The sequence below is a fragment of the Tachysurus vachellii genome, chromosome 10, assembly GCF_030014155.1.
Source record: "Tachysurus vachellii isolate PV-2020 chromosome 10, HZAU_Pvac_v1, whole genome shotgun sequence".
NCBI lineage: Eukaryota > Metazoa > Chordata > Actinopteri > Siluriformes > Bagridae > Tachysurus > Tachysurus vachellii.
The window spans coordinates 8,269,046-8,293,690 of NC_083469.1; the positions used below are offsets into that span (position 1 = coordinate 8,269,046).

A 24,645-nucleotide genomic window follows, 5' to 3' on the forward strand; every position below is an offset into this window, starting at 1 on the left:
TTTGCTTGTAAAGGAAAACTAGACAGTGAGTCTAGCACTGGTTCATAAACTGCAATCTGTGGCCTCAGCTCAAGATTTTAACCTACCAGACTGATGAGGACAAGGGCCCGCTTAGTGAAAAAAGCACTCATGTGGCACGGTCATGTTCCACATGACCGACATTCTGCCCTGATATTATCCTTGTAACAGTCTGAGCAGTTGTTTTCCAAGGTCTTCGATCATGGCTCCTTAGGGAAACATGCAGGCAAACAATTGTTGTCACTGAGGCAAGGAACCACAGATTATATAATAAGATTCTACACCTGGCTATAGAAAGCTGGGAAACAAATCAAAGCTACAAACTGCTTCAGTAGAGCAGACGCCCGAAGGAAATGCTGTACGTAGAGCTCATACACGTAGATCCGCTCGCACTCTGACGATTCATTCAGCTCCCAGTGAGACCTGATAGACTTCAATGAGGCGGACGATATCTATTTTACCGATTATAAATGCTTTTTTTGTGAACAATTTAGAGTGACACCATGAAGGTCTGATAAGGAAAGGAGAAACAGTATAGGGTTTAGATTAGCGCACTTAAATTGTTCATCAGTCACCGCTGTAGAGTCTAAAATGCTTGCAATGTTGCAATGCCATAGTATAGTCCACTGTAATACTGTATAATAGAAAAAATGGTGCTTCCAGAGCTGTGGATTCACCACAATTCCGTCTTAACTCAGTTCCTTCATAGTTCTAGTTATAAAAATTCACAGTGTTGGTCAGCTGGTCTTTATTTTCTTGGACTGTCTAATGTCTCACTTGTGAAAGAAACTTCACTAAATGAAAGGCCTGTCCCTGCACTTCTCTATACACAGTAAATTCAGGATTATCCCCTGTGCTCTGGGGACAGTTCAAGACTCAGTTGAAACAGGTGGATTAAAAAAAGGTGAATCTAGGGCTAATCGGCCAAGTTCTGCATGGTAGGAGAACTCCACAGGCTTCTTGGCTTAACCAACTTTCCTGATGATTTACTCAAGGATTTTGCTCTGTCACCTTCCCAGTAACCTTGCAGTGGAAAGGTAAGCCTAAAACTCTCAAACTGGATAGCACAGCATTAAGTGCTCCCTGTTCTCTTTATTTGTATTCTCATTACAAGACATTCTGGTCTCTCTCTCTCTCAATGTCCTTTTAAGTAGACACTTGACATTGTAGCTGTACTTTCACACACTATGGCAGAATAGCTCACATTTTACTAAAGTAGCTCTGTCTGGGAGAAATTATAATGTGCAAAAATCCCGACCCTGGAGAGGAGTAGAAATGTTGGTTTAAGGGCGTGAATGGCCATTTCTCATACTAAACCTTGGGATATGCAAACCCAAATTAGTTAAATCTTTGTTGGACCTGCTGGGGCCTTTTTAATTTCACACTCACCAACCAAGCCTGAAAGGGGTGACCTACTTGCAGAATGGATTAGGTCACCAGCCTTCCATTTTTCCCTTGGCCAGGTGGGCCTTCAGTAGACAACACGATACATAACAGAAAGGAAATGTGAAAGCAGCCACATTCCATGAGACAACAAAGTCTACATGCTGCGGCACAACGGTGACACAAGCAGTCCCCTTTTGTACATATAGATAAGATGGTCTGACAGTTCCAAAAATGTCTAAACTTCTACTGGCCCCCTTCCTATAGAATATCTCACTCATTCCATGTTTCACTGCTAAACCTGTCTCTTCAGCCTTGCAGGAGATGAGACCTTAACTGCACGGTCCAGTGCATGTTAGAGCAGCCAGGACCACCAGATTTCAGTCCTGCTTGTGTCCTAGTGCACCATCTGCTTGATCGTGACCATGCATATGCAATTCCTGTAGGTTACATTTGAGTCATACCTATGCTCATTGAAGAATTCCTGTGACAGCATACATTAAGTGCACTCTAAAGACCCAGGGGTAGGACAAGGTCTCAGAACAGCATCTGTCATGCGAGTAACGTTTCAACAATTCATTGGGTTGTTTTCTTAGTCAGTGGGATTTTTTTATTATTTTTTTGCTTCATTGAAAAAAATGAATATTTCCATACATGGAGACTTAAAATTCTCTCAGTCTTACTTAATGTGGCTTACATATGGCTTGATGCAACATGAAAACGATCCAAAATATCACAAAGATGGAAATTTTTTACTGGTGAATCTATGAATAAAATAAAATGAATACTTTGCTACTAAAGTTGGGAAAACTTTTGTGTATTGTGTGAACTGTCTGTCATAATTTTGCATTCCAGCAAATTATATTATACTGTATTTAATTTCGGGGGCACGGTGGCTTAGTGGTTAGCACGTTCGCCTCACACCTCCAGGGTTGGGGGTTCGATTCCCGCCTCCGCCTTGTGTGTGTGGAGTTTGCATGTTCTCCCCGTGCCTCGGGGGTTTCCTCCGGGTACTCCGGTTTCCTCCCCCGGTCCAAAGACATGCATGGTAGGTTGATTGGCATCTCTGGAAAATTGTCCGTAGTGTGTGATTGTGTGAGTGAATGAGAGTGTGTGTGTGCCCTGCGATGGGTTGGCACTCCGTCCAGGGTGTATCCTGCCTTGATGCCCGATGACGCCTGAGATGAGACGCCCCGTGACCCGAGGTAGTTCGGATAAGCGGTAGAAGATGAATGAATGAATGAATGTAGTTAATTTCCTACCAATACACCATGAAAAATGACTCTCCATTATGATTGCAATAACATCCTATTTGTATCTATTCATAGTGTACCGAAATTAACAGGATCTGGATTATCTATAATATTCACACTGTTCATACCGATGCTTTGAACAATGTATTTTTTTTTCTGAAACGCCTAAAGTACCTCTACATATTAGAATATCATCTCAAGATTATATAAGAACTGTAGACAACTCCAGATTAACTGAAAATACGCCATGCAATCTGTGCTAAGTATCAGTCTTAGTGATCAATCTTTCTACAGTATTCCTCCCTCTTCTTGTTCCAGAGTAAAACCGCTGCCATGTCTGGGACAGGAATGTGTAACTAATCCTATCTCAGGGGTAAGATGTGAAACATGCCAGATGGCAGAGTAGAAACGACTAAGAAAAGTGTCAAGTGGTGGACAGCCAAGCGTACTAAGAGCTTTAGAGCTCACTGACTGGCTGTCTGTGTGGCCACACGGGGTTATGCCAGTGCAGCAGTAGATCACTGACTAATGACTTCTAATGATTATATAATGGACACAAGGCTGTAAAGGAGAATAAAGCAAAATTGTCATCTAAGTGACTTGTCTTCTTTGATAAAAGGCTGAGATAATTTCCTGACTAATTAAAAGGTAATTGGTGTTTGCTTTTTGTTTTCCTTGTCCTCTATGCAAATTTGAAAAAAATGATGTGTGCACAGGCGGCACGCAGTATGCGACATGAGCAACAGGGTTGGGTGAGATTGAAGACTTCCCAACATTAGAAAATCACATTAAAAAAAACATTTAGTCTAATACTGAACAATGGCAATATGGAGGTGAGAGCTCATCTGAAGTAGACAAGTCCTCTTCCAACAGAATCAATACTAATAATGAGCTGAATAAACAAAGAGACATCAATTTAAACCTTTGGTTGAGGGAGTACATGCAGTACCTGCAGATTTATATGGACACTATGTGTTGTCCTTATCTCATGACTGCATTTATTGCAATGTTTATGATTTACATAGACAAGGATCACAAATTTATTGTTATTTAATACCTACATGTTTTTGTGTATTTGAAGCCTATCGCTGATATGTACAAGTATTATATTGACTTATTCATATTCATATTCAATCCCCCAAAATCTTACACCTTTCCTACACCAGAGATATTTTTGTGGTTGTTGTATATATGTGTGTGTGAAATTTGGATGGGTTAAATGCAGAGAACGAATTCTGAGTATGCGTCACCATACTTAGCTGTATGTCACGTCACCTTTATGTCACGTCACTGTATCTATCCACCAGGTCAGCCAGATCTTTTTTATCATCATAAGTAACATTGCTTTACTGATTTGCATAAAGTAAAGCATCTTATCCTTCAATCAGGTTTTACATTTTAACAGATTGGATAGATGTCTTACAACCTTTAAAACTAGTAATGTTACTTATTTCTACCAAACAATTAATATCAGTTTTTAAATAAAAATAAATTTATTGTTATATTATATTATATTATATATTATTATATTATATTATATTATATTATATTATATTATATTATAATTCAATTTAAACCACAATTTTTACACCTCAAGTCAACTTCTTGTTGCAAATATTCACATATTAGTACATATTTTATGCAACAGCAGCATTTAAAAACTTAATAGCAATCCGGTTGAAGAAGAAGAAGAAGAAGAAGAAGAAGAAGAAGAAGAAGAAGAAGAAGAAGAAGAAGAGTATGCTGTTTAACCAGTTGTTTCAACAGCAGGCAGCAATGTAGATGCAACAAGCCACACTTACAGTACAGGAGCTGACAAATAGCAGCAGTAGAAATGCAGCATGGTTTGTTTACTGACCTCCCTGCCTCCCTGCTGTGAACAAACAATCAGAGACGTCACGTTATCTCTCCCTCTGTCTCTCTTTTTCTTTCTCTCCTTCTGCTTTTGGAAGAGAGAACCAAGGTGACTTCTATTCTGGCACATTGACAAGGTTATACTCTTCATTGGGTCACTCTTTCACCTGCAAAACAGCAAAAAGGCATTCAGCTTCATTTGGACTGGACTGGAGTTTACTTGCATTGTTTCAAATGGAAAATAATCCCAAATTGAAACCTTAATCAAATGGATTCCTTAATTCATATAATGGACCAATGCACCAATGGTTGGCTAATAGCACATCCAGTGGTTTTATATATATATATATACTGTACATGTCTCTCTCTATCTGTCTCTTGTTTTACAACAATGTCATCCATATTGATTCTTCAGAAAAGCATTTTCTACCACTATACCACTCTCAAGGCCCTTGGTATTAGAATTATCTAGCTATATTATCAAATTACTCGTATTATTGTGTCATAAAATGGTGTCATTCAGTATATTTGCTGAAAAAAGCTCTGTTTCACTGCTTAAAATAAAGAAAGTATATAAGTAAGCCAAAACTGTCAGCCATAATAACATCAATTCCTCAAGAGGGAAAGGGATCATTTATCCAAATCACTGAAGGAAATAGACTTTTTTCTTTGCTGTCAAATCTAATAAGATGTACCCTAAAATCTGAACAAAGACTAATATGTTGGAACATAAAATAGAAGATGACAAGCATTGAAATTAACATCTAACAGGTGATAGGACGGGTAAAATTGGCAAGAAATCTAAAGGAATAATTCTAGTTGCATTTAGAAAAATAATCGCTGTAATTTTGGTGTTACCTTCCATAATTTGTAAATTATTTGTCAGCTTATAAAATACTACTTGATCCAGCATATGCATCATTCTATTCATCAAATATTTTACACATTTTCCATTTAGTCTTTAAAGGTACAGATATCACGGATAACAGATATCATTAACAAAATTATGCATACAGCCTATCATATGGCTAGTTAATATAAATGGAAATAAGCCATTGAAGGTCCTGCTGTCAACTTAAAATCAACAACACTTGTCCAGTTATGAATATGTTGTGCTCTTACTTATGAATGTCAATTATAATCAGAGCCATTCAAGTATTTGAATTAAACCTAATTATCAGACCCAGCTTCATCTGCTTCATCTCAACAGCATCTTTCCTGCCTCAAATGAAGTGGCATGAGTTAAGAGGAGGTTAATTGTAGTGCACTATACTGATTAACTTACACATATGCAACTTGCCAATGGCAGCATGGGAGTGCAGCAGGTAGCACGGCTGCGTAACAGCTTCAGTGTCCCCAGTTCGAATATGAGGTCAGGTTACTGTCTATGTGGAATTTCCTGCTGGATTTCTACCAAACTCTCGAAAACATGGCAGTAGGTGGACTGACTGCACCACATAGACCATAGGTGTGAAAGTGTGTACCCTGTGGGTATTCCTGAGGATATTCCTGTCGTGTGCTTAGTGCTCCCAGGATAGGTTCGTTATCCATGAAATACTGTCCAGGACAAAATAAAGATGAACAAATGATGGAACACATAATAGTATTACCACAGTCATTGGTGAGAACATATTTAAGGCCCAATTTCTGGTACACTGTCTGTTTGTTGATAGTGTGTGTTATCTGTTGAGCCAATTTCAGCTTTTCCAGATGCCCAGTTCAATCTAGTTTCACTTCTGCTCTCCAGTGCACCACTTTATCACTCATCACCATCATCATTTCATGGCTATTTAGGTCATCTATTGTATTGTTGTATTAGATATAGAGTGTGACTGCAGTTTTGTTCAGTTAATGGGTTTATGTGTTTGTGTTTTGCAAAGTAAGGAAGAAATGGAAATTCTGTGCCTTCTTTTTGGTGTTTTTCACATTCATAATACAAATAAATTATTCATTTGTATCTGTGTATCTTCTGTGTATTTACTGTGGCATTGGAGGATGAAAAACAACCTTCTGGAACCATTTGAGTGTATATAAAGGGGGGGGGGGTATTTCTTCCTGCCAATGAATTTCTATGTGACCCATGGACAAGACATATGGACACTTGGACCTACAGCTGCTTCTAAAATGAAAAATAAAAATCAAAACAAAATGAAAATAAATGACTCAAATTTAATGAAGCTGAATATTTCATTAATTATATTATTAGATTATATACTCACTGTCCACTTTATTGGGAACACCAGTACAATTGTACCTTCATGCGGTTATCTAATCAGCCAATCATGCGGAAGCACAAAACAAACAATAATGTAGATACAGGCCAAGAGATTCATTTAATGATCACATATTGCAATCTCTGTGATTTTGATCTGCATGCATGCTTGTTGGTGCCAGATGGACTGGATTTAGCATTTCAGAAACTGCTGATCTCTGAAAACCATTGATTGTGCATTGGTGATAGAAGAGAATTACATTGGAGTCTACTGCTTTCAGCCATGCTCAAGAATCTGAGACTATCATGGGCTTAGACACACCAAAACTGTACAATTTAAGACAAGAAAATTGTCTTGTCTTTAATTGTACAGTTTGAAATTTTTTTTACTGATGTGACAATGACAATGACAATTTATTTATATAGCACAATTAATTACAACTTCCGTCAACCAATGTGCTTTCCATTAGGTCATTAAAAACAGAAAAACACACAACAAACAAACAGAAAAATTATAAAATTGTACAAATATCCATTCAGCCATACGCTTTTGAAAATAAAAATGTTTTTGGCCTGGACTTAAAAATATTAAGAGAAGAGGCTTGTCTAATGGACAGTGGCAAGGCGTTCCAAAGCGTGGGGGCAGCAATACAGAAAGCACGATCTCCCCTGCACTTAAGCCTCGACTTTAGGGTAAACAATAGAATCTGGTTGGAAGACCAAAGGGATCTAGTGGGTTGATACTCGGTCAGTAACTCACTGAAATAAGGGGGGGCCAAACCATTCAGAGATTTATAAACGAGAAGCAAAAATTTTTAAATCCACTCTAAAACAAGTGGGCAACCAATGTAATGAGCATAAAATAGGAGTAATATGCTCCCTCTTTTTTGCCCCACACAAGAGTCGAGCCACAGCATTTTGGACAATCTGCAAGCAGGATAAAGCTGTCTTTGCAAGCGGAATAAAGATGTTTAATGTGAAGATTGAACACTGATTGTGAACTAATTAATTAGATTAATAATAATAATAATAATAATAATAATAATTATTATTATTATTATTATTATTATTATTAGTAGTAGTAGTAGTATTAGTAGTAGTAGTAATATTTTACACATATAAATTTAAAATGGAAGCAAGCAAAATTCATATAATATTCAACCCTGAATCCCATTTTAAATTGAACATCTGTGGATTTGAAATCTCCAAACACATCCTTCCATTTAGTTAACCACATGTCATATAGATCACATTAATTTGTGGAGACGGCAAGATGGTCAAGAAAAGTGGAAAGGCTCGGCAAAAAAAAATGCTGACAGAGCAGGTTTTGATAATAACCACCTATATAAATGGCAAGTATATAATACTCTAAATAATAGCTATTTAAGAATGAATAATGGCTAAATTATATTCCAGGAAAATGGTGAAAATGTGCAGAAATGAGCTTCAATGACTGCAATTTTCTACAGCTCTGGCATACTACTTTCCTGAGACTTAAGACCTTTGCAATATTGTAAGCTATAAAAAGCTACACTGGATAATTTAGAGACAAAAAGGGCAATGCGTTAAATTTGCATATAAGTAAAGCATGATGATAATGATGATGATGATGATGATGATGATGTTGAGCCTGATCTTTAAGAAGTTTAAAAAAAAAGGGCATGTCATTTCTGATACCGATTAAATTTGATTTGATCCTGTGTTCCTGACCATGTCTGCTTACATCTGACCTTCCATTCTGATGCCCTGCTTCTTGTTAGAGTCTCTAAGGTTGCTGTAGATAGTAGCACTTCACGAAGTTTAATTGCCACGATCAGTATTTGCTCTCAAGTCTCCATCAATAACCATCAGGAAAAACAGAATTTATGTTGTAACATAAAATTAATATCCTGCTTACACACTTGCACCTTTTGACCACATAACGCAATTACAGAAGGGAAACGATTTTATAATCGCACTATTATCGAAAGCCACCCAGATAAGGATGCGTTCCCTTTTGAGTCTGGATCTCTCAAGGTTTCTTCCTCACATCGTCTCAGGAAGTGTTTCATTGCTACCGTCTGGCTTGCTCATTAGCGATATATTTAAATTTTAAATGTATATATCCTGAATTTATATATTCTTGTAAAAGTTCTTTGAAACATTGTTTATTGTTACAAACTCCTGACATCTCCCGACATACTACAGGCACTGTTAATCTTAACTCAACTTAACCTATAGGATGATTCGATTTCAGAGTGCAATCTGCTATGAAGTTTTGAGCAGATCTTCTAGAGGATGAAGTACTACTGTACCTACTCTGATCTATATAATAACTTATTAATCTACCAATCTAACAAATGTGTTGGAAATAAGCTAAAGGAGTAGTTTATTTTACTTGTCTAAGAACCAAAATGTTTTTTTTTTTTTTTAAAGATCACAGTGCATTTTCAAACAGTAACAGAAGAGTAGTCTGGAACAGTAATACAGGTAGTAATTCAATTCATAAGATTACGAGAATGCCCTTGTTCTAATATTTTATGGTTTCCATATAAACAGCTCCTGCATATAAGGACTTGTATAACAGACACTTCACAATATCAAACATTTGCTATTTAAATAAAAAATCTTGTATCACTCCACGAAAGTGGGGATTTCTTAAAGGAGACACATATATTAAGTTTAACCAAGGAGTCTCCAGTGTCAGCATTCTATAACATTTACAAGACAGTATGTTTTCCACCACTGAAGTCTTTAAGACATTCTGATTTCTTTGTAACATCTCCAGATGGTTTTATTTCTTTTAAATTTGAAATAAAGAAGGAATCAAGAATCAGGGGAGGGAATGACAATTCATATAATTAGAAATTGATATAAAAAATCCAAAGTTTTGTTGATTAGTCACTCACTCTCACTCACTCATTTTCTACCGCTTATCCGAACTACCTCGGGTGACGAGGAGCCTCCTGCGAAGAGGAGAGGAATCTCATGCGTCATCGGGCATCAAGGCAGGATACACCCTGGACGGAGTGCCAACCCATCGCAGTGCACACACACACACACACTCTCATTCACTCACACACTCACACATTACGGACAATTTTCCAGAGATGCCAATCAACCTACCATGCATGTCTTTGAACCGGGGGAGGAAACCGGAGTACCCGGAGGAAACCCCCGAGGCACGGGGAGAACATGCAAACTCCTCACACACAAGGCGGAGGTGGGAATCGAACCCCCAACCCTGGAGATGTGAGGCGAACGTGCTAACCACCAAGCCACCGTGCTCCCCGTTGATTAGTCAATTAAAGAAATATATCATTGCCAAATTATAGTGCTAAAGAAAAAACACGGTGGAAAAAATTTTATTTTGTTATGGAAAAAACAACTTAAGGGTATTAACAATAACACCACCTTGTGTTGAGTGACATCACACTACCCTTTTTTTATTATTATTTTCCTTTAACTATACTGAAGACGGACAAAAATGTATACAGTTTATAAAAGATAATACCTTTATGAACATTTATTTATTTATTTATTTGTTAGTTATTTAGTCAGGTAGTCAGTTAGTTGTGTTTTGTTTTTTTTTAAGTCCATCTAGATCAAGGGTATCCAATCTAATCCGGAAAGGTCCAGGGTGGGTTTTCGTTCCAACAAAGCAATGGCCACACCGGAGTAACCTGAGTCAGATTAAACGGGTGGAATCCGTTCTGGCTCCTGTTTGATTGGTATGAAGACCTGCACCCATACCGGCACTTTGCATATAAGATTGGACAGAGTTGATCTAGACACACAGAGCTTTCACATAGTTATCAAAGTTGCTAAACTCCCTCTAGAAAGACAGTGATATTTCATTTATCCAAACAAATGAGTACAAACAATTCAGCTCAAACTTAAAGGTGGGGTGTACGTTGTTTGAGAAATGCTTCAGATAACTTCAGAATGCTTCAGTCGTGCCGACAAACAAAACAAGCGTGTAGCCAATGAGCAGAAAGGGGCGTGTCTTGTCAATATGCGGCAGAGAGAGTGTTCAGTGCGCATGTCTGACATTAGCAGAAATCGATTGAAAGATTGACATGGCGGATAAAAACGAAAAGCGAAAAAAAGGTTTACGATAAGGCAAGAAGCAGGACCCGTGTTAATATAGGGTCAGCTTTCCAGCGCTGGAGAGAACTGAATGTCTTCCGTGTGAAACTGAGCTAAACCTTTCACGGTACAACACACAGTACTACAAAAACACATTTGTATTACCATAGTATTACTCATTGAGTTAATTTATTGATAAAAATATTCCCTTGGCCAGCTGCTCCAACAGGTTCCACCATAAAAGTTGCCCGGGTTGTGTATGTATGTGTGGGCGGAGCTATCAAAACAGGGGTGACACCCATTTGGGTTAGGGGCGTGTTTGTTTTGGTGATTTCAAATGTCAACATTGGCTTTCAAACATTATGCACCCCACCTTTAATTTTTGCTAAATGGTATATTTGAGTTTTTGTTTTATTGCTTGTGCAATTATTGGGTTCCATTTCACCTCATTTCCTATGATCAATGAGTTTGAATGGCAACACAATGCTCCATTAGACTGTAACATAAAAATAGCATTGTTTCCTTAAGGTCAGCTTCTGGCTAGTACAGGTCAATACTAGATTGAGATTCAATCCTCTGTTGACTGATCTGTACATATCTGCTGCTAATACACTATGGCAGTCGCCAACAGAAGGTCAGACAGAGTCAGAAAACTTATCCACTTGAGTCTAAGACACTATGTGTTCATGCGTATCGACTGAAAAGCTCCAAAGTACATGACCTCCCAGTTATATCAATTGGCAGTTGTGTACATTTCATTCTACGTGAATCCAGGAGTCTAGTCAAGGATACCACCGAGGCATTCAGTATGTGCCTGTATTACCTTTAACTGCCTCGGGACATCCTCTTTAGACCACAGCTTAAACTTTGATGGTGTATAGGTGTGGAAGTACGGAACATTTTGTTGAAATATATCAATGGTTTCAGAAAACAGAGGCATACCATATGAGGAGAGAAGAGACAGTTTTTCAGAACCAGAAATTTCAGCAAGTGAGCATGATGCTCCTAAAGAAGATGTAATAAAAAGCAATCTTCAATATATCAAAATGACATTTCTACATTCTGTGCACGTTATGATTCAACCAGCAGCATTCAGTCTGGTGCTATGGCATACACAGCATAATTAAGGCTTTGGTCATGTCAAGAGATTTTGGGTATAGCATTGTGTCATTTCTGCTTTAAACATGAGCTTGAAATTGAAGCCAAGCTCATTTGAAATCCAGGGAATTCTGTCAGACTTTTGTGTCTGAGATAATGGTCCAGGAACTATTATTGTCCTTATCACCTGGGCCATTTTCCTTCAGAAGCCCTGAACCGCAAGTGCTATGTCATTAATTTGAATGAATACCTCATTATTTCCACTTTAATCCCCATTATACGGAATTATTATCTTGTTATTTTGACATATTAGATTTCAAACACTTAAATGAACTAAAATTTAATAACCATATTAATAATAATCAATTGCGGATTATGTTAGTATTGAATTTGACGTACCGAATCTAAATGCTTTAAGCGCATGACCTCTCAGACCAAAACAAAACAGAACCTCCACAGACGGTTGCATAAATATCTCCCTCCACTTCGTTCGGCATTGTTTTTTCGAATGCGAAGTATTTCTTCCTGCAGTGCTCGAATGAATGAACCTGTCAATGCTAAAATCATGGATTTCAAACAAATGATCTTCTTTTTCAAGTACGCTTTTCGGTGAAGTATAATAGACTTCACTTTATTTGTGACATCATGATTGCTTTAATTTGAAAGTGTCATATTTATTTATTTTAACTGATCTAATATCCTCCTACTTTAGAGTGATAAGTAACGATTCACATGCACTTTGCCATTATCACAAGTGACATTTTTGCTCATTGCTTGTCATTTCCTATATTCACAGTGAACACTTTGCCTGATTTCCCACTGTGTTCCCACTTAGATATTCTGCTTATTCAATAAAACAAACAAACAAACATAAAAATACAAACATCCAACCAATCGGTCTTGAAATATCACGCTAACAAGAGTCTCAGACAGATGAAAAGACGGACAACCCAAAATCCAAAAACGGCTCTACCAGTCACTGGCGGAAGCATTAAAAAAAAATGTAAAGCTCTAATAAATATACACAAGACTTGCATTTTGCCTCCTACGCCTCTTCATGAATCCAGCAAATTATAAACAAAACTTGACATAAATCGTAATTACCTTGACCCTCCTTGGCAGGGCTTATATATGCAAACATTACATATAGAAACATTTCTGGCATAGAGAACATGTAAATCAGTGCCAGAAATCTGATTTTACTCTATACTTCTTACAGCATCTCAGCCCCTAAAGCCACTGAGTGTAGCTTAGGATCTCGGTGTTTAGAGACGTAACACTAGGAAGCTTATTCACAGGAAAAAAAACACATGTAAGCTTCTTTAGGACACCGTATGGTCAAGGGTGTGATGCACCATACACATTATACCTTTCTGGCAGGTAGTCAAGACAAGATGTCTTTATAATTACACAGCCCCCACTCATCATTCACTGAGCAAAGCAGAGCAAAGCTCATCCGAGCAGCAGGCATGGATTTTTTTTCTCTCAGGAAGGATTACACTGAGCACAGATATGCCTACTTATTCACCCTCATTAGGCCCAGTTTCCTTCACAGGTAAATACTGAAGGTTGATGCTTAAATCCAGACTACAACCCTACATCCTGTCTAACAGATTTTACACCATTTATTCCAAACCAGTTGTATAGTAGTACTTCTAGGATTTGCCATTCTGTTTATTATAGAAAAGGGGGGGCATAGAAGCCTTTATTATCACCATATATACAGTACATTACAGCACAGTGGAATTATTTTCTTCACATATCCCAACTGAGGAGGTTGGGGTCGGCGTGCAGGGGCAGTTATGATACGGCACTTCTGGAGCAGGGAGGGTTGAGGGCCTTGCTCAAGGGCCCAACAGTGGCAGCTTGAACCCTGATTCTCCGATCAACAACCCAGAGCCTTAACTACTTGAGCCACCAATGACCAGATTATACAGATTTAATGGATTGAAAACCTAAATATCTTTTACAATTTGCATATTTTTGTGCCAAAGAATTGAGTCATAGCCCTAATTTTAGTCTTAGACTTTAAATTAAAACATATTTCTATTCATATTGTAGTTATATTCTTATTGTTAATAATACATTTTGTGAATTTATTATGAATTTTAAAGAATTTTGGGTCACCAGGTGGCTTCCCAAAGTCTTTCTTCCTCACAGTTATTTCATAACAAAAGGAAAATGCAGCTTCATCTGTGTCTCTTACGAGCAGCTTCATATAACAATGGGCAGATTTAATAAAGTTAATCCAGTGAGCATAGTTATTCCACTTTGTAATAAAGGGAAATTCATTTTACTTACTTTAGTTGGGTATAATCAAGTTTGCTAGTTCTAGCTAGATTTATATTAGCCTAGCAAGATGAAGCATACTTCATATACATACATTAACAAACTCAAACAAGAAATACATGAGCAAAAATCCTTTATTAAAAATTCCAAGACAATTCCAAGTCCAACAATTATTTTAGTATAGTTTGAGTGTGTGTGTGTGTGTCTGCAGCTTGCTTGTCATGCTTACAAGGCACATAAGCAAGACTTCAAATTGAGTATCTAATATTTTCAACTTTTTTTACTGTCAAATGAAATCAGCAGTTATGGTCTATTGAGTTGTAGCATGATCCCAAACATCGATACCAAGCAAACAATAACTATAAGATAATTCTTCTGTAAATCTGGAGAAATAAAATTAGAAGAGATTTAAAACAAAGACAGGTACAGTATATCAAGCAGTATGGCTCACTTTCGTGTAAGTGTACCGTTATCTGTATATTATATTATTATTATAATTCATTATAATTTCAGTATACGTTTGTGTGTACCTTATTTGGAAACTGACACTTGCATTTTTTTGGTTCCAAGTTCCAATTAAAACTGTTGTATCAGGAATACAATAGTTATATCATTGCAATTTCTAAAACTTTGTCAAATTTTGTCTGAAAAAACTTTGTCTGGTAAAAGTCAAAGATAACAAAATGTTTTTGTTATTTTTTAATTTTATTTTATTTATGTTAATTTTTTTTTATGGATGTAGACTAGGGTATTGAATAAATCAGTGGTTTATCTTCAATTACAGAGAAGAACAGCAATCTGTATAAAGGTACAAATGAAACATTATATAGTCATTTTAATAATAATAATAATAAGAAGAAGAAACTTTTATTTTGTATAGCACCTTTAAAAGTAGCATCTCAAAGCGCTTGACATAAAAAGATGAAATGAAAAAATACACATAACATTACAGGCACTAAAACTAACCATACAAAAAATAAAAAGCCAATAAATAACAAACAAAGTAATCACATAAAAGCTACCCTAAAAAAATAAGTTTTAAGGTGGGATTTAAAACACCCAGGGATTCTGCATTCATAATCTCTGAGGGCAGGGAATTCCACAATTTGGGAGCCAAAGAGGAAAAAGCCCGATCACCGATAGTTTTAACACTTTTTCTTCATTTCCCAAGTTATGACCTTTTGTTCTATTCGAAACAGAGTCAAGCCTTTTATGGATTCAATGTGTGACTTTAACATTTGTACAAAATGGACTTTTAATGTAAACTATTTGATATTTTAATGTCCTGCATGTCATTTTACAGTCTTACCCTATGCCATTACCTTAAGCCATTATAATAGAACAGTCTTGACTTTCCTTAGTTTAATGGCTTAACACACGCCATTTCCATCGGCTCTCTGTGTAACTCACTTTGCCCTTAATGCAATTTCACTAAAAGTATGTAATACAAATCATTAGGTACTGTATTACTGAGAATGTAATTTAATACAACTGATACAGTTTAAATGAAAGAGAAAAACTCTACACTAAAGCGCATGAGGGTTGAATCGGTTTAAATGAATTCACAGTATCAGGTGAAAAGTAGGTAGGTTGCATTTCACATCACAGTTCCCACAATCTCAAGGAACATTTCTTTATATTTTGGTTTTTGGTCCTGTATCCACCACCGGCATTCACTAAATTCCAGGGGTTAGATTATCAAATAGGCCACGCCTACCCAATGATGCAATATCTGTTATGCTGTTCTGAAATCCCTGGAAATAAGTGCATCCCATCCACCACCATCCTCCATCCCATTTGTTTGCTACCTGATTGTGTCCACCTGTTTTGTGTTGCTCCTAGTGATTGTGTCCACCTGTTTTGTGTTGCTCCTAGTGATTGTGTCCATCTGTTTTGTGTTGCTCCTAGTGATTGTGTCCACCTGTTTTGTGTTGCTCCTAGTGATTGTGTCCACCTGTTTTGTGTTGCTCCTAGTGATTGTGTCCACCTGTTTTGTGTTGCTCCTAGTGATTGTGTCCACCTGTTTTGTGTTGCTCCTAGTGATTGTGTCCATCTGTTTTGTGTTGCTCCTAGTGATTGTGTCCATCTGTTTTGTGTTGCTCCTAGTGATTGTGTCCACCTGTTTTGTGTTGCTCCTAGTGATTGTGTGCACCTGTTTTGTGTTGCTCCTAGTGATTGTGTCCACCTGTTTTGTGTTGCTCCTAGTGATTGTGTCCACCTGTTTTGTGTTGCTCCTAGTGATTGTGTCCACCTGTTTTGTGTTGCTCTTAGTTTGTCTGTGTACTGTATACCATACAGCATTGAAAGTCTTATCAAGTATTTTTTCCCTGCTTGATGTTCCCACTAATTTAATCTTAGCCGGTTCCCACTCACCAGTTAGTTAAGATTTAATACGCTGTATGAGTACATGGACTTACATGGAGTAGACCCATGCAAATAACCAAACAAATAATAAATAAATAAACAGCAGTGACTACACTGAAAGCATTTGTGTGTGAAGAGTCATAGCTAATGAACATCACAAGTTATGTAATCAGTTTGATTAAACAATATAACTCTCCTGTTTCCTAACTTCCCACCCACAGGTACCTGTAAATCACTCCAGTCTTTCAGGGATACTGCCCACATGCAACCATTCTAACGCCTGGAGATAAATAACAACTCAGTGTATTTGTAAAGATGATGTGCAACCTTTTTTACCAATATTCTAATGCATGAGAAAAAAAAAGTATGAGAAAGCAGCAGATCAGAACAAGAGGTTTCTTCCATCGCTGCGTATGAGCCACAAATCATGTGCCTTGTGCTAATTAATCTGATTTTGAGCTTTGCTCTGCTGACAGCCTAGCTGCAAGACCTCTCTTCTAATAGATTTCAGAGCGAGGATTTGTTTCTAGCACACTTTGCCATGTTTGACATCTCAATAACAAGTCATATTCTTCATATTGTCGTGCCAACCTGCTGGCCCGCTCCACTTGCACTTATCAACAGAGGACTCTGGTGTGGAAATTCGAGGCTAACCAGATCATTAGAAAGCCATTGAATGTGGCATCGTAGTGGCAGGGAACCTCTAATCCATACTTCAAATCCCTCGGCTTGTCCCCTCCTCCTACTCAAGGCCTTCTTTCATGCTCTGGCATTCATATTAGATATCTCTCTGTTCACTATGGATATCTTGTGTTTCATATATGCACAAACATGCACCCACTTTTCTCAAGCTTCACTAAATAGAGCTAAGCCCAGCAACTATAGAAGTAGAGGCAATCTTTTTAAGAAGTATAAAGTGCTCTTACAACGTTTCATTAAATTATCTATATTCACCAGTCGTAGTTTGCGGCAACGCTTCTTACAGCGACTGCAAGTCGAGCTGAGCCCGACCGCAATTTATTATTTCCCATCTGGCTCTATAGCATAAAGAGATGTAACAACAGGACTATTTTTTTTATGACTCACAAACAAAATGTCTTCCATTTGTACAAAATTTGTGTATCAACGCTAGAATTAAGTAACCAGCAAAAGGTACTTGCACACCTTTTTACTGAAATTGATGATGGAATAAATAAATAAAACTTGCGCTGCTAAACCAGCCGCGTGTATCCGGTGCATTTACGGCATCTGAATAAGAATGAGTTTGCTGTTCTGTTGCATTTTCCTCTAGGAAAACATCACTTGATCTTTCCCTACATATTATGCACTTAAGCTCTGCCGAGAATAAGTTTAACCTAAATGCACACTACAGTGCCTCAGGCCTCTTCTCACTACACTGCAGAGTTAAATCCACAATTTCTTCAAACAGAAAGGCTGCATTTATTATTTGGAGGGCAAAAAAACAAGAACCTCCATTTGTTAAAAAGAAGAATTGCAGCCATGTAGAAATGATTTTCATTTACACTATGCATGTCAGCTACCGTTGCATTGCTCTGCTTATAAATGCCATGGCAGGCAAGTAATACAGATGTTTATCTACAGCATTAATGTGAATTGCCCTGCTTAGAACTAAGACAATGCAATTTATCTAAAACTTCAGGGGAATCACAAATTGTTACTATAAATTATATCACAGGCCTTGTTGAATTCTTAAATCTGATTGGTCAGGAAGTGTGTATTAATTTTCTAGAAGAGGAGACATTATTGCTATAACCCAGACATTACATCCAGCTGTAATTCAAATCATCACTTTTTAGCAATGCCCTTGATGTAATATTGTTTCTATGGTAATAACCGATTAACTATGAAGGGGAGATGCGCCATATAATTTAAAACCAAATATAAATTGATTAAATGTTTGTTTGTTTGTTTTTTTAACAAAGGAAAGCATTTAATCATTTAGGCTTTCTGATGTTTATTTAACATTTATGGAAGGAGTGTCCAGAGTCAATGCATGCGTCTCGGTATGCGTCAGGAAGTTTTCCACCATGGCGAAGTCATTCATTCATTCATCTTCTACCGCTTATCCGAACTACCTCGGGTCACGGGGAGCCTGTGCCTATCTCAGGCGTCATCGGGCATCAAGGCAGGATACACCCTAGACGGAGTGCCAACCCATCGCAGGGCACACACACACACACACACACTCTCATTCACTCATGCACTCACACTCTACGGACAATTTTCCAGAGATGCCAATCAACCTACCATGTATGTCTTTGGACCGGGGGAGAAAACCGGAGTACCCGGAGGAAACCCCCAAGGCACGGGGAGAACATGCAAACTCCACACACGCAAGGCGGAGGCGGGAATCGAACCCCGACCCTGGAGGTGTGAGGCGAACGTGCTAACCACTAAGCCACTGGCGAAGTCATCATGAGTCATAATAAGTCTTATTAACTTGGAGAAATAAAAGGTTGGTGTTTATACCGTTTACAACATGAGAGATAACTAGAAATAATGTGTCTCATAGATTGCATTAAATATGCCTATAAATGTATAGTATGATTTGTTATCAATACATGAATCAGTAATATTTAGCAAAAAAAGAAAATTGTCCTCATTCTGACATGGATTTGGAGAAACTTCCCATCATTGCAGTTCATGGAGTCTATAATATTTTTTATTTATTATTATTAACCTCCCGCCATAGCGTTACATTTTATTACTGAATAATATTATATAGCGTGTTTGATAATAGTCTTCATTCGGAGGAACATTTTGATTTCTATTCTGTCATGACATAACAAAAGCATCTTCTAGACGAGTGTGTACGATAAAGTCAAATAATAAGTACTAAGAGTATTGAAAGAATGCTCAGTATGTATGAGTATTGAGAAGAACGTGGGACAGTATTTATGATTAGAGCTGCAAATGTCTACAGTAAGCAGGTGTAAGTGAAGCAACAGTGTTTTGGCTAAGGTTTAAATAAATGTGGGACCATCCAGAACAACGGAAACCGAGTCACAAATGCAGATGCTCCAAGCAGAAGTAGAGCATCGAGATGAATCAGGCAGGTCTGAAGGGTTAGACGAGCCACGGCAATGAAAGTGTGTCAGAATCTGGCACCAGCATCACATCAGGCAGCAGGAATGAACGAATAGCACAACAGAGAGAAATAATTGTTCTTAAAGACTCTTTAATAACCCGATTTGATTGGAGCACATACAGAGATAAAGCTGCAGTCCAGGCGACTAGAAGCATGCATGCAGAATCCTATTAACTGTGTATAAGAATAGTACTATTTTAGGATTGAACTCATGTCGTCATGCTGATGAATGAATTCACAGCTCTACAGGCAAACAGCGTCCTCTCCGTTCAGGAAAATTATTATTCTATATTTTATTCAAACTTAATTACGTATGTGTGGGAAGGATTTAAATGCTGCCAATTGATTGTAGATTCGAAAATGTTTTCGACAAACGAGTCAGTTCAGAAGACATTTTCCTGCTAAACTCTATTCACTCTTAGTTTTTATTGATGCCATTAAAATGTCTGCTTTATGTGTGTAATAATGAGTCCCATGATACTAACTGTGATAAAAATTTAAAGCATTATGATATAATATCTTCACACAAATCTCCAGCATGTTTTACTTGGGTATGTAATGAGGTATATAATCACTCTGATGTAGCAATTACAAATAATGTGTCTTGCTAAGGTACAGTAGGCTCTTAAAAATAATTCTATTAGATATTTGTGATTTTTTTTACCTATGAAATTGATTGTAGTGAAGCTTTAATTAGCTTTTAGAGCAAAGCTTTAAAGGTAGTAATGAGTAGCTTAAATGTTATTCTGTTCGATCGTAGTGTTTCATCTGTTTGTTTACAATCTGGTCCTTAATGTCCAATTATGTATATTCAATGATATATGTCCTATATGGTACATTTTACATGAAGAGTTGTGTTCAAAACAAGTACTAAAAAAATCAGTATACATCTATATATCTATAGGGGTCAAGATTTTTGTTTCTTTGAGCCCAGTGTTTTGAAGACATTTACCTCAGAAGACGTGTTGATTCGTTGCGACTCTTCTTGAGGAGAAATATGCTGCGAAGCTCTCCCACGGAGTGAGGAAGAGGTGGACAGTTGAAGTGTCCAATGGAGTTATGAGATTTGCGCTCAAGCTATTTTCAAGGCTTTAGATTGCTTAATAACTTCTAAAAATGACAACGACGATATATATATATATATATATATATATATATATATATATATATATATATATATATATATGAGTAGCACTGTTCTATCAGCAACATGGACATATGCTCACCTCACACAAAATGCAGGTTTAAAAGCCACAGGCCTCATTAAAGTGTAATGCAATGGTGTAGAAAGCAGCCACAGTGCAATGGCATTATTGTTTCAGGGACATGTGTCCCAGAGCACAGCAGCCTGCTGTATTATTTAGTGCTGTTAAATCAACATTGCAGGTAGCAGCGGTGCAGCTTGCCAGATTGCAGCTATCTCAGGGTAATTTCCTGATCTGTTGACACATATCTGGATCCAAGTAGAATCTAAAATGCACTCCTTTTCACATTTCCTTTTGAATGCTCCCTCTGTTGAACCATTCCAGTGTTGTGTCCACTAAATGCTTTGCCTGTAAGATGGGGAAGCGAGTTACCTGACCGGGCAGAGTTGTAAAAGTGCTGAGATGCGAGTTAAATGAAGCTTAGCTATGCCATGAATGAGTGCCTACATAAATCTGGTTAGATTTACACTGTGACTAAAGGACCTAAAGAAATAAATGTGTCCTTTAAGGAAATCCTTTTAAGGTTCTGTGTAGGGGAAACGCTTTAGGAAGCTAACGACCCATAAGTGTCTGAAAAAAGAAACATCACATCACATTACATTCATTTATTTCAGAGGAATACCATTACCATTAGATCTTCTGCTTTTATTTACATTCATTCCTGTTTTCTTACATTATTATTTCAATTAGTAGTCGTAGTAGCAATATTCTTCATATTATTTGTCTAATTGATTTTTGTGAACATTTATATTATTTATTTAAATGGATTTATTGTTTTAATTCCATGTGTGAAAGGGCAAAATGTATGAACTATTTTTATTATTATTATTATTATTATTATTATTATTATTATTATTATTATATTTGTGTTATTACCACATACATAATAAATCTATGTTTTTAATTGTTTTATGATATGTGCAAAAGGTATAATAATAACAATAACAATAATAATAATAATAATAATAATAATAATAATAATAATAATAATAATAATAATAATAATAATAGCAGTTATTTGACCTGACAGGTGATCTAGTTATCTAAAAGTATCACTCACATAGCATTAGCATACAAATGAATTTGTGAACGAAAAACAAATTACTTTTAATTTCTGTTAATAAGAAATTTGCATCAAACAAACAATTTGCAATTAATTAGCACATTCTGTCAAGATTAGAAGTCTAATATCCTGTTAGACAGATTGTTTCAACAGCTCTGAATGTCTAGAACAGACATAAAAGTCTAGACATAAAGACCAGAGAGAATTCATAGACAATACAACACTTTGGAATGTCCTGACCATGAAAGAATCCACTAGTGTAGTGACAGCCAGACACCGAACAGACCCACTTAGGGAAACAACAGCAGTTGATGACAGAAAGATTTCAAAAGCTGTGAGGAATAATCCAAAAACAACAATCAGTGACATCATCAACAAACTCCGTAGGGCCGGGGGTGAAGGTATCAATGTCCACCAATTGAAGAAGACCATAAAAGCAGAAATATAGAAGCTACAGTAAACTACTAAATGTAAACCACTCATCAGCAGTAAGAAATGCAACGAAATACAGAGATGTGCTACACAAGTTCTGAAACTGAGAATAACCTATATCAAAGTCATAGTAAGGACAAAGTTTAGAGAAATGAAGAATCTGCTCATTATGCAAAACATACAAGCTGATAGGTCAAAACATAAACATGTCATAAACATGCATGGTGGCTTCTGGAACATACAGAAAAATGCATCCAGTCTTGCTGGGAGGAATCATCATGAAGCAAGACAATGAACCAAAACACACAGACAGCTGAAGGGAGAAATTAACGAACAACAACTTGGAAAAGAATAGAATAAAAGTCTTTATTTTGTCACCTACAGTATACGTTACAGCACAGTGAAATTCTTTCTTCGCATTTCCCAACTTTGGAGGTTGGGGTAAGAGCACAGGGTCAGCTATGATACAGCACCCCTGGGGGTTAAGGGCCTTGCTCAAGGGCCCACCAGTGGCAGTTTGTCAGTGCTGGGGCTTGAACCCCGATTCTCCAATCAACAAGCACTGCCCTGTATGAAAAGCAGTCACAAAAGAAAGCAGTTTTCTGATATCAGTGGGTCACTGCAGTTGATGCGGTTGATGCAGTTATTGCAAGCAAGAGCTATGCAACCAAATAAATGTTATTCACTTTACTGTATTATTTTATCTGTCTCTTTATTTTCTTAACATAAAAACCACCAAATCTGCCAGTTTCCAAAAAAAAAAATACATCTCATAAATATCAGAAAACATATTATTCAGAAATTCTGATGTCTCATATTCATCTTTTGATCTCCAAATTAAATATCTTCACTGTATAGCATAACTTTGTTTTTAACTTTTGCTTTAAAAGAACATATTCGGTGGGACTCCTTTCTTGCAGAGACATGATTATAGGTTAAGGTCCTGTTTGGAAAACACCAGCTGTGAGTAATATTTTAAACTGGACATTCCATGGAAGAAACTGAGCCTTAGGGACCTGAGTGTGTCTCCTGTAACCTAAAAACAAAAATTCTATGTACTGTAAAAAGTGATATCTCACTGTTAAGAGCATGAGCTGATGTTGTCTGGTTTCTTGAGCTGCGAGTAAATAGCTCTTTAATATGTCTTTGTAAATAACATAACATAATTCCTGCTAGCCAATTATCACAAATCTTTCTACAAGGTAATTTATCACAAGGTAATAACACTACCACCAACTGTCCATAGCAGTTGTTCAAATTATAGATATTTTAACCGGGCATCTTAATATATTACATAAAACTACCTGCTTCTAGAACGAGAAGCCGTTTCTGAGTTGTCATGAAGCTGCACGGTAGTCACCATATGTGCAGGAAGTGTTCTGGCAGTTCTCTTGCTTTCTACCCACATGCATAATCCCCTTGCTGAATGTTTAAGACACTGACAGTACCTACGCGTTTCATAAACATCAGAAAAAATATGTGCTGAAAGACTAACACATGGACACTGACATGTGAAGGGCAGAAAAACACTATATCTTTAGCTACAGCTTTTTTATTTCAGCATTAAAGGAATAAAACATAACAGCTACAGGGAAAGAATCAGCAATGCGGTGGTGTGGTGTTACCATTGTGAAGGTGAATTCTTTGTCTTGCATGTTGAGAAGTGTTTTAACCATCTATACCCTAGTAACTTGCTAGCAATTAGCTATTCTGATTAAACACCTATAAGCACTTGTTCCCTCACTAATCTTTACTCTCTTAACGACCAGCTTCATGAAAAACCACTAAGCCACGTCTGTCTTGAAGTCTTAAAGCGTGTGTCGGAATACGTACAGCTTTAAGTTTGAGTGCTAAAAGGGCTGAGACTGGAGACTCCTTTCCTACAGGAGGTTCACAATTCATATCTACAATTACACAATTTTAAATCCATAAGCTGTTACTATGGAAACAATAATGGATTAGAAGAAGCAGTTTGCAGAAAATGACTACAAAATTCTCACTCACTCACTCACTCACTCACTCACTCACTCACTCACTCACTCACTCACTCACTCACTCACTCACTCACTCACTCACTCACTCACTCACTCACTCACTCACTCACTCACTCACTCACTCACTCACTCTTATCCGAACTACCTCGGGTCACGGGGAGCCTGTGCCTAGCGCAGGCGTCATCGGGCATCGAGGCAGGATACACCCTGGACAGAGTGCCAACCCATCGCAGGGCACACACACACTCTCATTCACTCACGCAATCACACACTACGGACAATTTTCCAGAGATGCCAATCAAC

At 37.2% G+C, this 24,645-nt stretch overlaps 1 protein-coding gene across 3 annotated transcripts in view; it reads right to left on the reverse strand.

Moving 5' to 3' along the window:
* Window positions 1-24,645, reverse strand: part of LOC132852134 (leucine-rich repeat and fibronectin type-III domain-containing protein 2) — a 115,912-nt gene that overhangs the window by 79,656 nt on the left and 11,611 nt on the right. For 2 of the 3 annotated variants that reach the window (XM_060879186.1, XM_060879189.1), the window contains exon 2: window positions 4,513-4,675. The exons of the other annotated variant lie outside the window; for it this stretch is intronic. The gene's annotated coding sequence lies outside the window, so the exon portion shown is untranslated. The remainder of the gene's footprint in view (window positions 1-4,512; window positions 4,676-24,645) is intronic. 3 annotated transcript variants of the gene reach the window in all.